Source organism: Prionailurus viverrinus, chromosome C1 (assembly GCF_022837055.1).
Source record: "Prionailurus viverrinus isolate Anna chromosome C1, UM_Priviv_1.0, whole genome shotgun sequence".
Lineage (NCBI taxonomy): Eukaryota > Metazoa > Chordata > Mammalia > Carnivora > Felidae > Prionailurus > Prionailurus viverrinus.
The window spans coordinates 39950535-39961937 of NC_062568.1; the positions used below are offsets into that span (position 1 = coordinate 39950535).

The following is an 11403-nucleotide window of genomic DNA, read 5'->3' on the forward strand; positions in this document are numbered from 1 at the left end:
TGTGAGAGAAAAGATGGAAACAGATGAAAAAATATGTTTGTGGGGATGCCTCTTTTTTTTTTCTTTTTAGCAGTCCTCATTTTCACTTCAAGTCACCTAAAAGCTGTACTTACAATTCAGGCAATGTCTAGTTCTCTAAATGAGTTAACATATATAAAGGGCTTGGAGTGCCTGGGAGGATCAGTTGGTTGAGCGTCTAACTTCAGCTCAGGTCATGATCTCATGGTTTGTGAGTTTGAGCCCCACATGAGGCTCACTGCTGTCAGTGCAGAGTCCGCTTTGGATCTTCTGTCCCCCTCTCTCTGTGTCCCTTCCCTGCTTGTGCTCTAAAATAAATAAATCTTAAAAAAAAAAAAACGTATACAAAGGGCTTAGAATAGTATCTAGTAAATATAAGTTTTGAATTAATTTTAACTACTTTATTATTACCCTGAACCCTTGGAGAGCTTTAGTCCCTACTCTCACTTTTCTACTTCATTCCATTCTGAGTTCAAAAGATTTGGTACAATCTCTAGGTTACATGTAACTTTTAACTTCTTCAATACTGTCACCCAATTAAAGCATTTTGTTGAAATAAAGATGATCTGCTTATTCAAAACAAGGAGAAGCTGGAAGAAGAGCTTTCATGAATTGTCCATTTGCTCCCGGAAATATATAAAACTTATGCACCCCAAGTAGGTTATTATAGTGACAGTGGTTTCAGATCTGGCTTAGAAAGATACTTTATGTCATTGGAGTTGATGCAATCTGTTTCTAAAATGGAATTATCAGTAAGAGAAGAATTTGAGAAGAAAAAGATAAAGAAATTCAATACATTTCCAGAGATGCTTGAAATGGACCTTCAAAATGTTCTCTTCTTTTCTTTGAAGAGTTAGGAATAATAAGACCAAAAATATCCATATAGTACAGCAAACTTCAATGAAAATATAAATTATTTTTAACTACACAGGAGCTCTCTTTCATTAGCTTAGTAGAAAATTAACTGTAAATTCATACTATCAAATTATTGTCAGCATCTAATCATTAATGGTTTCTGACTCTAAGATACTGTCATGATGAGTTACTTACCAAAAATGATATACATTTGTTATACTTCGGTGCACAGTGAAAGATTAAGCATTTTTAAAATACTTTTTAAAAAAAGGAAGGAAGGAAGGAAAGAAGGAGGCAGGGGCAAGGCAAACAGGCAAAAAATAAATAAAATGCTTTGGTTTTTAACTGTTATATTCCCTTAAGAAATAGGACAAAAGAGGGGTGCCTGGGTGGTGCAGTCGGTTAAGCGTCTGACTTCAGCCAGGTCACGATCTCGCGGTCCGTGAGTTTGAGCCCCGCGTCGGGCTCTGGGCTGATGGCTCAGAGCCTGGAGCCTGTTTCCGATTCTGTGTCTCCCTCTCTCTCTGCCCCTCCCCCGTTCATGCTCTGTCTCTCTCTGTCCCAAAAATAAATATACGTTGAAAAAAAAATTTTTTTTTAAAAAGAAATAGGACAAAAGAATAAGGGATGTGAACTCATATTCACTGAGTATCTACCATGTCCTAGGTATTGTACTAGTTGCTTTACATTTCCCTTATTTTGTCTTTACAAAACTTGGCAAAGTAAATTATTTTCCCTATACAACACAGAGGATGCACATAGAAGTTGAATAGTCTGCAGTAACAGAGCTAATAAAAGATAAAGCTGGAATTTAAACCTGAAGCTTTCCAACTCAAAGGCCCACATTCTACACTACTGGTGATTCATAAATATAGGACATATATGTCTTATATTTGAATAAAAGTTATAGATTTTAAAGAAATTTGTGTATTTCACTGACATATCATGTGCTTCTTTTGAACTACCATCTTCACTTATAGTTTGTTTCTTCCTCCTTTGGGGAAAAGAAAAATGCATATTAGGATCAGGCTTAACATGTATATGAGAGTATGCAATTCTCTCCCAAAATGTATATCCCTAAATTGCCTGAAATTCAATTATTTATAGAGATTAATTTCAGGGCAACTGACTCATTTTAAAATCCAAATATCCTAGTCATCCACACCATAGTTTTTCTCCCGTTATGACAGAATGTATCTTTATATCATTCACATTGATACAAGTCCCTTTCAATCTAATTCTTTTTAACAATTGGCCAAGATCAACCAAATTAAGAGAGTAAGTATAATTCGTAGTTGGGAAAGAAAAGAACAAACAAGAGGTGATCTGGAAATATTCAGGCCTCTGTAGAACGCAGGAGAAAGTATAGAGACTACAATAAGAATATGGAGCCCAGAAAGGCTATAGAGAAGGATAATAAAATATACATTTCCCCCAGGCAAAACATCAGAAATTTGCTATTATGAAAATCAAGGTAAATTAAATGAATTTAAAGCATCTTTTTGTCCATGTGCACCATGAACTCGACATTCTTGTTAAGTATGGTTTGATCATCATCCAGAGTCACTAATGAACACATTTTACTGGCAAATATTAGAACTGAAAAATGAAGGGGTCCCTGGCTGGCTCAGTCAGAAGAGCATGCAACTCCTGACCTCGGGTCCTGAGCTCAAGCTCCACATGGGGTATAGAGATTACTAAAAAATAAAATAAACTTTTGAAAAAAAAAAGAATCATTTAGAACTGAAAAATACAAAATAAAAATATATGCCTTAAAATTTACTTTGATTGAATTTAAGTTTTGAATAATGTATTTTTATACCTCAAGAATGTCAAATTCTTCAAGCTCTTCTAAAGAAACTTCTTCTATATTGAATGAACACAATGAACATGAGATTACTAAGACACTTAAGATATAATGTAAATGGAATTTTGCAGTGTGATTTTTTTCAACTAACCTCCTCATCTCTATTCTTATCCATTCCAATTCATTTTCAACATGTTTTAAATTAATATTCTTAACACACAGTTCTGATTATGTTACTTCCCTGCTTAAAAATTTTTAGCTGCTCTTACTAAAGTTGAAAATATTTAGCCTGATATTCAAGGCCCTTCAAAATTTGCTTCCAAATGAATCTCTAATCTTATTTCCTAGGACTCTCCTTTGGATGGGGATTAAGAATAGTATTGGTTTGTCAATACCTCCAGACTTGAAATTAAAGGCAGAGTGTGCTAAATAAAATGTCATCATTCAAATATACAGATAATTATAGATTGCTTTGTGGGTTAGGCACCATGCTAGGTGATAAAGATAAGCAGAGATAAAATTATACCCCAGAAAAATTACAATACTAAGTGACTTTAATACTAAGTATACTAAGCATTAAATAAATGACAAACAAAATAAGTGCTAGGGTTTAGAGTTTACCTCACTGTTTTGGAAAACACACACACACACACACACACACACACACACACACACAGGAGATTTTGGCCAGCTGAAGGATGTCCAGGCACTGGGATTAATTATTAGTGCAGAGTCCTATGAGGTATGGGTGAGGAGGAGAAAGGGAAGAACTTTGGCAGTGATCAAACAATACAGGTTCCCTCCAACCCGAGGGCCTCTTCCTTTCTTCCTATTGACTCTAGCTGTGCTCTCCACCCAGAGAGCATTTTCATCTTGTCTTTTCTGTATTCTTTCACTTTCTTTTTCCTTTACTATTTAATTTGAATGTCTTCATCTATGTTAATGGTTTTGATCTCATTTTATTTGTTCTTTAATGGTAATCATTGCAAGTCCTTTTTGGAAATAAACAGTGTTCAAGTCACCTTTTCTTTCCTGTTCCAATTTTTTTTCTTTTAAAAAGCAAACAAACCAATTAAAAAATGGGCAGGGTATCTGAACAGACATTTTTCCAAAGAAGACATACAGATGCTCACGTGTACATGAAAAGATGCTCAACACCATTAATCATCAGGGAAATGCAAATAAAAACCACAATGAGATATCACCTCACACCTATTAGAATAGCTGTTGTCAAAAAGACAAGAAATAACAAGTGTAGGCAAGGATGTGGAGAGAAGGGGACCCTTGTGCACTGCTGATGGGAATGTAAATTGGTACAACCACATGCAAACAGTATAGAGATTCCTCAAAAAATTAAAAATGTAATTACCATATGGTCCAACAATCCCTATTCTGGATATATATCCCCTCAAAAATAAAACTCTTATTTGAAAAGATATATGCACCCCCATGTTCACTGTAGCATTATTTACCAAGCCAAAATATGTAAGCAACCTAAGTGTCTACTAATGAATGAATGGATAAAAAAATTGTGGTTTATATATATAATGGAATATTATTTAGCCATAAAAAACATTTGTAACATGTGTCAGTTGTAATAACATGGACGGACCTAGAAGGTATTATGCTAAGTGAAATAAGTCAGAGAATGATAAATACCATATGATCTCTTATATGTGGAATCTAAAAAACTAATAGGTACAGATTGCAAATAGGTGGTTCTAGAGGCTAGCGGTGGGGAGTTGGAAAAATGGGTGAACTGCTTTTTTAAAATTTAAATAAATGGAATAAAATTATGTTAAAAGTATACTCAACATAATATAACCCATGATGAAAGAATGTGAAAATATTTCATTAAAAGTGAGAAGTGGGAAAAAATAAAGCAAACAAAAAACCATGCCAACAAGATAAATTCCCAGGCCCACAGCCCAGCTGTGCAATTTTCTTTGTGAAGCTGATCACCCTTACTGATGTGATTTTCATTTATTCTGAACTTCCCTGCATTTTTATTCCTCTCATTCAAAAATATTGATTCTAATAGAGTTATTTGTGGACTATTCTAATAGACTACATCTTCCTAAAGGCAGAGATTATGTTTTATTTAACTTTGAATCCCTCTGGGTCTTGAATTCCCTAAGGTGGTTTATGACAGATGTCTGATGAAAATGGAGTGAGTGAATAAATTTTAAAATGTCACTAAAATCATTCTTTATGAAAGTGGTAAAGTGCCCAAAGGAGATTCCTTTAAGAAACTATTGTGGAGAGCAATATATAGACAAATCATAGCATGAATCAAAGAAAAAAGAAAAGTTAATATTCAGTAAACAATATTAATCTTTTTCTCACTCATAGTTTGATCCCATGGATAGGTGACAACATGGACAGGTGAAAATGGAAAATTCTCATGATTATGTGGAAGAGCTGAAAATAAGATATTTAAATAATCCTCAAAACTAGTATTATCTCCAATCTCAAAAGCATGATCACAAAACATAAAATAAATTCTTTAATGCTAGAACATTTTTATGAGAAGAAATTAAAATGCCAGATATTTCATAAATAAATTTATATTAAAAAAGACTACAATATTTTGTATGAAAATTTCAGATGAATTTGCAACTCCTATATTGATCATTTTCTGAAAGATCAACAGAACATTTTAGTAAGTCTCCTCAAACTGGCATAATATAAGTGTTCTGTCTCTGTATAATAAACCACTTCAGGGGCGCTTGGGTGGCTCAGTCGGCTAAGTGTCTGACTTAGGCTCAGGTCAGGATCTCACATTTCATGAGTTCCAGTTCCGCGCGGGCTCTGTGCTGACAGCTCAGTCTGGAGCCTGCTTCAGATTTTGTGTCTCCCTGTCTCTCTGCCCCTCCCCTGCTCGCACTCTGTCCCTCTCTCCCTCAAAATAAATAAACATTAAAAAAAATTTTTAAACCACCTCAAAACTTAGTGGTTTAACAATTTATCTTTTGTGGTTCTGAGGGCTGAAGAGCTCAGCTGGGCAGTTCTCACTGGGGGTGTTTCATATAGTTGTAAACAGATGATAGCTGAGGCTAGAGACATCTGAAGGCATCTTCCCTCAATGTCTGACACCTGAGCTTAGGATGGTTCAACAACTGGGAAAAAAGTAGTCAAGCATCTTTTCTCCACCTGGCTAGCTTGTGTTTTCTAAAACAGACTCAACATAGAAAGAATGACTTCTTCTGAGTTCCCCAGGGAAGCTGTTTCAAGCGAGCCTGCAGGAAAGCTACGAAGCTTCTATGACTTCGTCTTAGAAGGCATATAGTGTCACTTATAATCTAATGGTCAAAGTAATCATAAACTAGCTCAGATTCAAAGAAGTGGAGGAACATTCTTCACCTCTTAATGGGGGAATGGCTTGTGGGTACAAGAAGGTAAGAATTGATGGGGGCCATTTTGGAGCCAGCTACCTCAGTAACATTTCTGAGAATATAGAAGTCCAACTTCTTAAATAAAGAATGATGTCCCATAAGAAAATCTAAATCTAACTTCCCAATGGAAATTGAGAATAGAGAACCATAAACAGTCATAATTCTGATTATTTGTTTTTCAGAATATGTTTGTATTAAAAAATGTATCTGTATTCGATTTCAAGAATCTAGCATTTAGCCAAAGGATTATATGCACTCTTATTAACCCAGTGCACATAAATTGTGTTAACAAACAGAAATGTGAGAAATGCAGAATATCAGATCCTACTCCAGACTATCTGAGCCAGTAGAAATGTCAGAATATCAGATTCTACTCCAGAACTACTGAATCAGACATGAATTTTAGGAAGATGTCCAAAAGATTCAAATGCACAGTAAAGTTTTGAGAAGTATTGACTTCGGGCCATACTCTTACACCAGTATATACAGGGCATCCTCAAACTTCTCATCTGAAGAAATCTAGAAAATATGAAGTATCCTTCTTCCAACTTTGGAAGCAGAGAAGTATTGTACATTCAATTTTGGTTTTAAGTGGAAAAAATAGCTACAATCTGATTGTGCCTATAAAAAATCTTTGACAAATTAGAAACTACATGTATGGAGGGGAATCTTACTTTTTATGTGGGACATCAAGGATCATCACTATGCATGTGGGAAAATGTTTGATCTATGATAGTTCTTTTTATGTAATTAGGGAAGCTAAGGAGACAGATCCAAAAAAGTGCAAGGAACTTAAAAATAGGTAATAAGGAACTTATGTACATTTAGCTATTTATATATAAAGACACACAGAAATGTTTTTTGATATTATTATTAGTGAATTACTTAAAATATATTTTGGGGCAGAATAGGATCATTGTCCTGCAAGTTAACTTGCTGTTATTTATCAACATCTTTAGATAAAATGAAAGCAAATTTATTTTTTAAATTTTTTTTTCAACGTTTTTTATTTATTTTTGGGACAGAGAGAGACAGAGCATGAACAGGGGAGGGGCAGAGAGAGAGAGAGACACAGAATCGGAAACAGGCTCCAGGCTCCGAGCTATCAGCCCAGAGCCTGATGCGGGGCTCGAACTCACGGACCGCGAGATCGTGACCTGGCTGAAGTCAGACGCTTAACCGACTGCGCCACCCAGGCGCCCCTGAAAGCAAATTTAAAACCAAAAATGTCTTTTAAAGGAATAAACTTTTGAAAACATACCATTTTCTTCCAAAAATATATTCAATCCATTCACAATTTCTTGCTTGCTTCTTAACTCATCACTCATTTCTATGATCTAAATTATAAAACATAAAATGCCAATGAGAGAGTTCAAAATCAAATCAGTTCAGCATTAAATATAATTTTAAATTTGACAACTATTATTTTGTTTTGCTAATCATCTGAACGTAAATTTTCTAGGAAATTATATTTGAATTATTGAAGTCCTTTATAAGTAAAACTATTTCATTTAAGGAACAACTAGAAACTTTAGGTTGATTTCCAAAAGGCCCCAGATACAAGCCTAGATTACAACTTAAACACCTGATCTAATAATTTTTTTAAAAAGGGGGGTGCCTGGATGGCTCATTTGGTTAAGCATCCGACTTTGGCTCAGGTCATGATCTCACAGCTCGTGAGTTTTAGTCCCTGCATCAGGCTCTGTGCTGACAGCTTAGAGCCTGGAGCCTGCTTCGGATTCTGTGTCTCCCCCTCTCTCTTTCCCTCCCCTGCTCCCATTCTTTCTTTTGCTCTCAAAAATAAATAAAACATTAAAAAATTTTTTTTTCATTTTTAAAAAGATACTGAATGATTTTCCTAGTCCGTGAGAAACTCAGAACGATTAGCTGAAATTACTCTGACTTCTTAGTGTAGGAAGGAAAGCCAAAGGAGCCTCCATTCTTTTAGTAATGTTATCACCATAAATTAGCCAAATGAGGAGAGACTTCTTTTCCACTTTAATTCTATTATGGTATCATCCCATGTGGGGGCAAACTGAAAACCCCCACAAGACTATGAGGGCCTCAATACCTGTCAAATAGACTCTGTTAGCCTCCACAGAACCTTTATCTCTTTTCATTTGGATCACTCACATTGTCTGAATTCTGAAGTAGCCCGCTAACTTGCTCTATCTGGTTTTAACTTGGCTGAAGTCTTCTGAACCTTACTGTGTACTTACCTGCTTTGAAATTTAATGGATTTTCACAACACTTATGATAAAATTTCCCAAATCCTTAGAGGCCTCAGACCCTTTATGATCAAGGTACTGCCTATTATTCTAATCAAATCTCCATTTACTCCTCAAGATCCAATGATGTAGAATTCCTTGCATTCATCAATGCACTGGCACATGCTGTACCGTCTGCCTGAAATACCCTTCTTTTCTTTCTTCTCCCAGCTAATTCTTTATCAAGGCTCAGCTTACTAGTTTCTCCAAGTTGAAGTGGGTGCCCCTTTAAACTCCTGTAGTATATACTACATATCCTCCTAACATTCATCATATTAGATTGCAATAGTTTTTCTCCTCTAGAGGGCAAAGAATGTCTTCTCTTTTCAGCACTGAGCATGACACTTGGTAAATGTTATTGAAAAAACAAGGAAATGAATATACAATTAGAGACGGAGGAATTTGTTGAGTGATTTCTAGTCCACTTTGAGTAGGGTGGAAGAAATCTATTCCACTCACCCCTGCCACTGATTAATTTAAAATATTTTATGGAAAAAGTGGGCTAGTTCAGAGGTACTTAAATATGGTCGATAGTAACACAGGGATTAACTCAATTAAATAACTGCAACAAGGTTATTCCAGGTCCTGCTAATGAACATTCAAGACAACATAGAAAGAAACAAAATCATAGAATGTTAGAAATGATTGTGTACTTGGGGGTCAAGTTCAACATCTTTACTACAGAGATGAAAAAATAAGGAGCTAAAAGGAATGAACTTGAGATTGTTGGGAGAGCTCTGATATAGGATAGGGTAGTGGTTCCAATTTGTGTGGCTCAAATTTGATAACCACTGGGACAGGAGTTTAAAAACTAGAAAAAGTATCCTTACATGAATCTGTAGTGGCTTAAGGAGTAATAAAAAGTGTAATAAAAAATAAGCAGAGAAAACAATCTCAAGGCAATAGTGGTGAGAGTTAAGTGGTGTGTTGTTAGTATTACTGGAAACAGTAAAGGTTTAGAATATTAAAAAATTTTTAAGTTTAGGTTGAGATCAACCAACAGATCTAGACCAAGGTAACAGTTAATTCTTAATTATTGATGCTTATGATAGGAAGTAATTGACAATATCAAATCAGTTTTTATTTGGCTTTGCAGTACAAATTTATTTTTTCTTTCACTACTTACCTTTCTTTGTTTTGTTTATGGTAATGACATTTGAGGTAGAACTAGTACAGTACTAGATCATCTATGGACACTCAGGCAAATCATTTAATTATTTGTCTGCAAAATTGGGTTGGATTAGGCCACCTCAAAGATTCTTTTTATTAACTATGAATCCACCAACACTGGTTTGCCATAGTCAATCTAGAATGCTCCAATTCCAAGAATAAGTCTAATTCATTTAAATACCTTAATATTATTGGTATTTTAATTTGCCCGGCAACTTTGGTTTTTAAGTTAGTGGGTCAAAATTTGGGGGCCCAATAAATAGGTCATATTTACATTTTTACTTAAGAAATGCAGGCTGCTGGTGAGATAGTTGGCAATTTCTAGCCAGAAAATGTGCATAAGATCACAGAGAATCAAATAGCCAGTGAAAATAACAACAAAAACCAGTCCATCTGAATTAGGGCCTAACATTTTTCAGGTTAAACTAAACGTCGTAGGCACTGCCGGACCACGCGTGGCTACCCTCAAAGCAAAAGGGCCAAGCAAGAGAGGCCTGCAAGCCTCGCCTCTGCATGGCTTTGGCGTCACTTCTGCGCTCCAGCTATGGGTGGAATCTTAAACTAAGCCCTTGGGTCTCAAGAGCACTTTAAGAATTCACTCCCTGAGGGTCGTCCCTCTCCGCGGCCAAACCGCAAGCTAGTGAGAAAAATGGGCAATTTGGGGTGGGCTTTTCTTTCTCTCTAGATCTCCTCCCCTTGCCCGTAATGCCTAGCGCCAGCTGACCAAAATGCATCAGCCGTTACCTCCATCCTGGGAGCCAGGGCTTGGCCGTCGCTGCCACCCGCTCCCGCCATTTTGTCCGGTGGTGCCACGGCAGCCGCAAGGGCTTGTGGGGGATGGGAAAGGAAGCCCGGCAGTGCGTTGGGGCGGGGCTTCCTCAGACTCCTAAGATGCCCAGAGAAGGGGCCTCTTCTGGACCAACTGCGATCCCACCCACCAGACTCGCTGAGAAAGCGTTGCAGCCCAAAGGTGATGTAGCATTCCTTACAGCGGTGCCAGGAAATGTTTTATAGTTTTCATTTTACCCCTTATGTTTTTGTTGTCCCTAATGACTCTTGAGGGCCATTTCTCATGGCAGGATGTGTAATAGTGGTAGGATTAGAGTCCCAATAGTACTTACAATCTTAAATTTGTTGTGAAGATTAAATGTGATCATACAAGGTAAGTGCATAGTGTATCTAGCAAATAGGTAATAAATACCTGCCGTCATTACTACTAGTCTCATCGGGCATGACCCATAACTGCAAAGAAAAAGCTTTGTTTTAGAGGCAATTGTAGGACCTTTTGCAACAACTGACTGTTATCAGCTACAAAATGAGTACTAAATTTTGCTTACATACATTTGCTGGTACAAATGTATGATGCAAATTTCATCTTTTATGTCTCTGTAGGCTTCTCTCTTTCTTCAATTTACCCAGTGTTTTAAAAAGGATTACTATTGGGGCACCTGGGTGGCTCAGTCGGTTGAGCGTCCGACTTCTGCTCAGGTCATGATCTCACAGTCCGTGAGTTCGAGCCCTGCGTCAGGCTCTGTGCTGACAGCTCAGAGCCTAGAGCCTGTTTCAGATTCTGTGTCTCCCTCTCTCTCTCTGAACCTTCCCCCGTTCATGCTCTCTCTCTGTCTCAAAGGTCAATAAAGGTTAAAAAATTAAAAAAAAAAAAAAAGGATTACTACCAGAAATGTCTCCTAGAGAGGGGCCCCAAACTTTGAAAGGAGGTAATGGAAAAAATATATACTATTTAGGTTATGGGTAAGAGGACTGTGCTGGCAGGAAAAAAGGACTGTCTACAGGTAGATTTCTAGGGTATCACAATTTGTACCTCTTAACACAAGGGTCTTAAGAATTTAAAACTTCTTGGGGCACCTGGGTGGCTCAGTCGGTTGAGCAG

The 11403-nt window shown here is 36.7% G+C and overlaps 1 long non-coding RNA gene across 3 annotated transcripts in view; it reads right to left on the reverse strand.

Annotated features, from left to right (window-relative positions):
* The window catches only part of LOC125171888 (uncharacterized), a 44080-nt gene extending 33752 nt beyond the window's left edge, over nt 1-10328 (reverse strand). For all 3 annotated transcript variants that reach the window (XR_007154477.1, XR_007154475.1, XR_007154476.1), the window contains exons 1-2: nt 10257-10328; nt 7337-7412 (exon numbers count right to left, since the gene is read on the reverse strand). This is a non-coding gene — a long non-coding RNA (uncharacterized LOC125171888). The remainder of the gene's footprint in view (nt 1-7336; nt 7413-10256) is intronic.
* Nucleotides 10329-11403: the final 1075 nt, after the last annotated feature.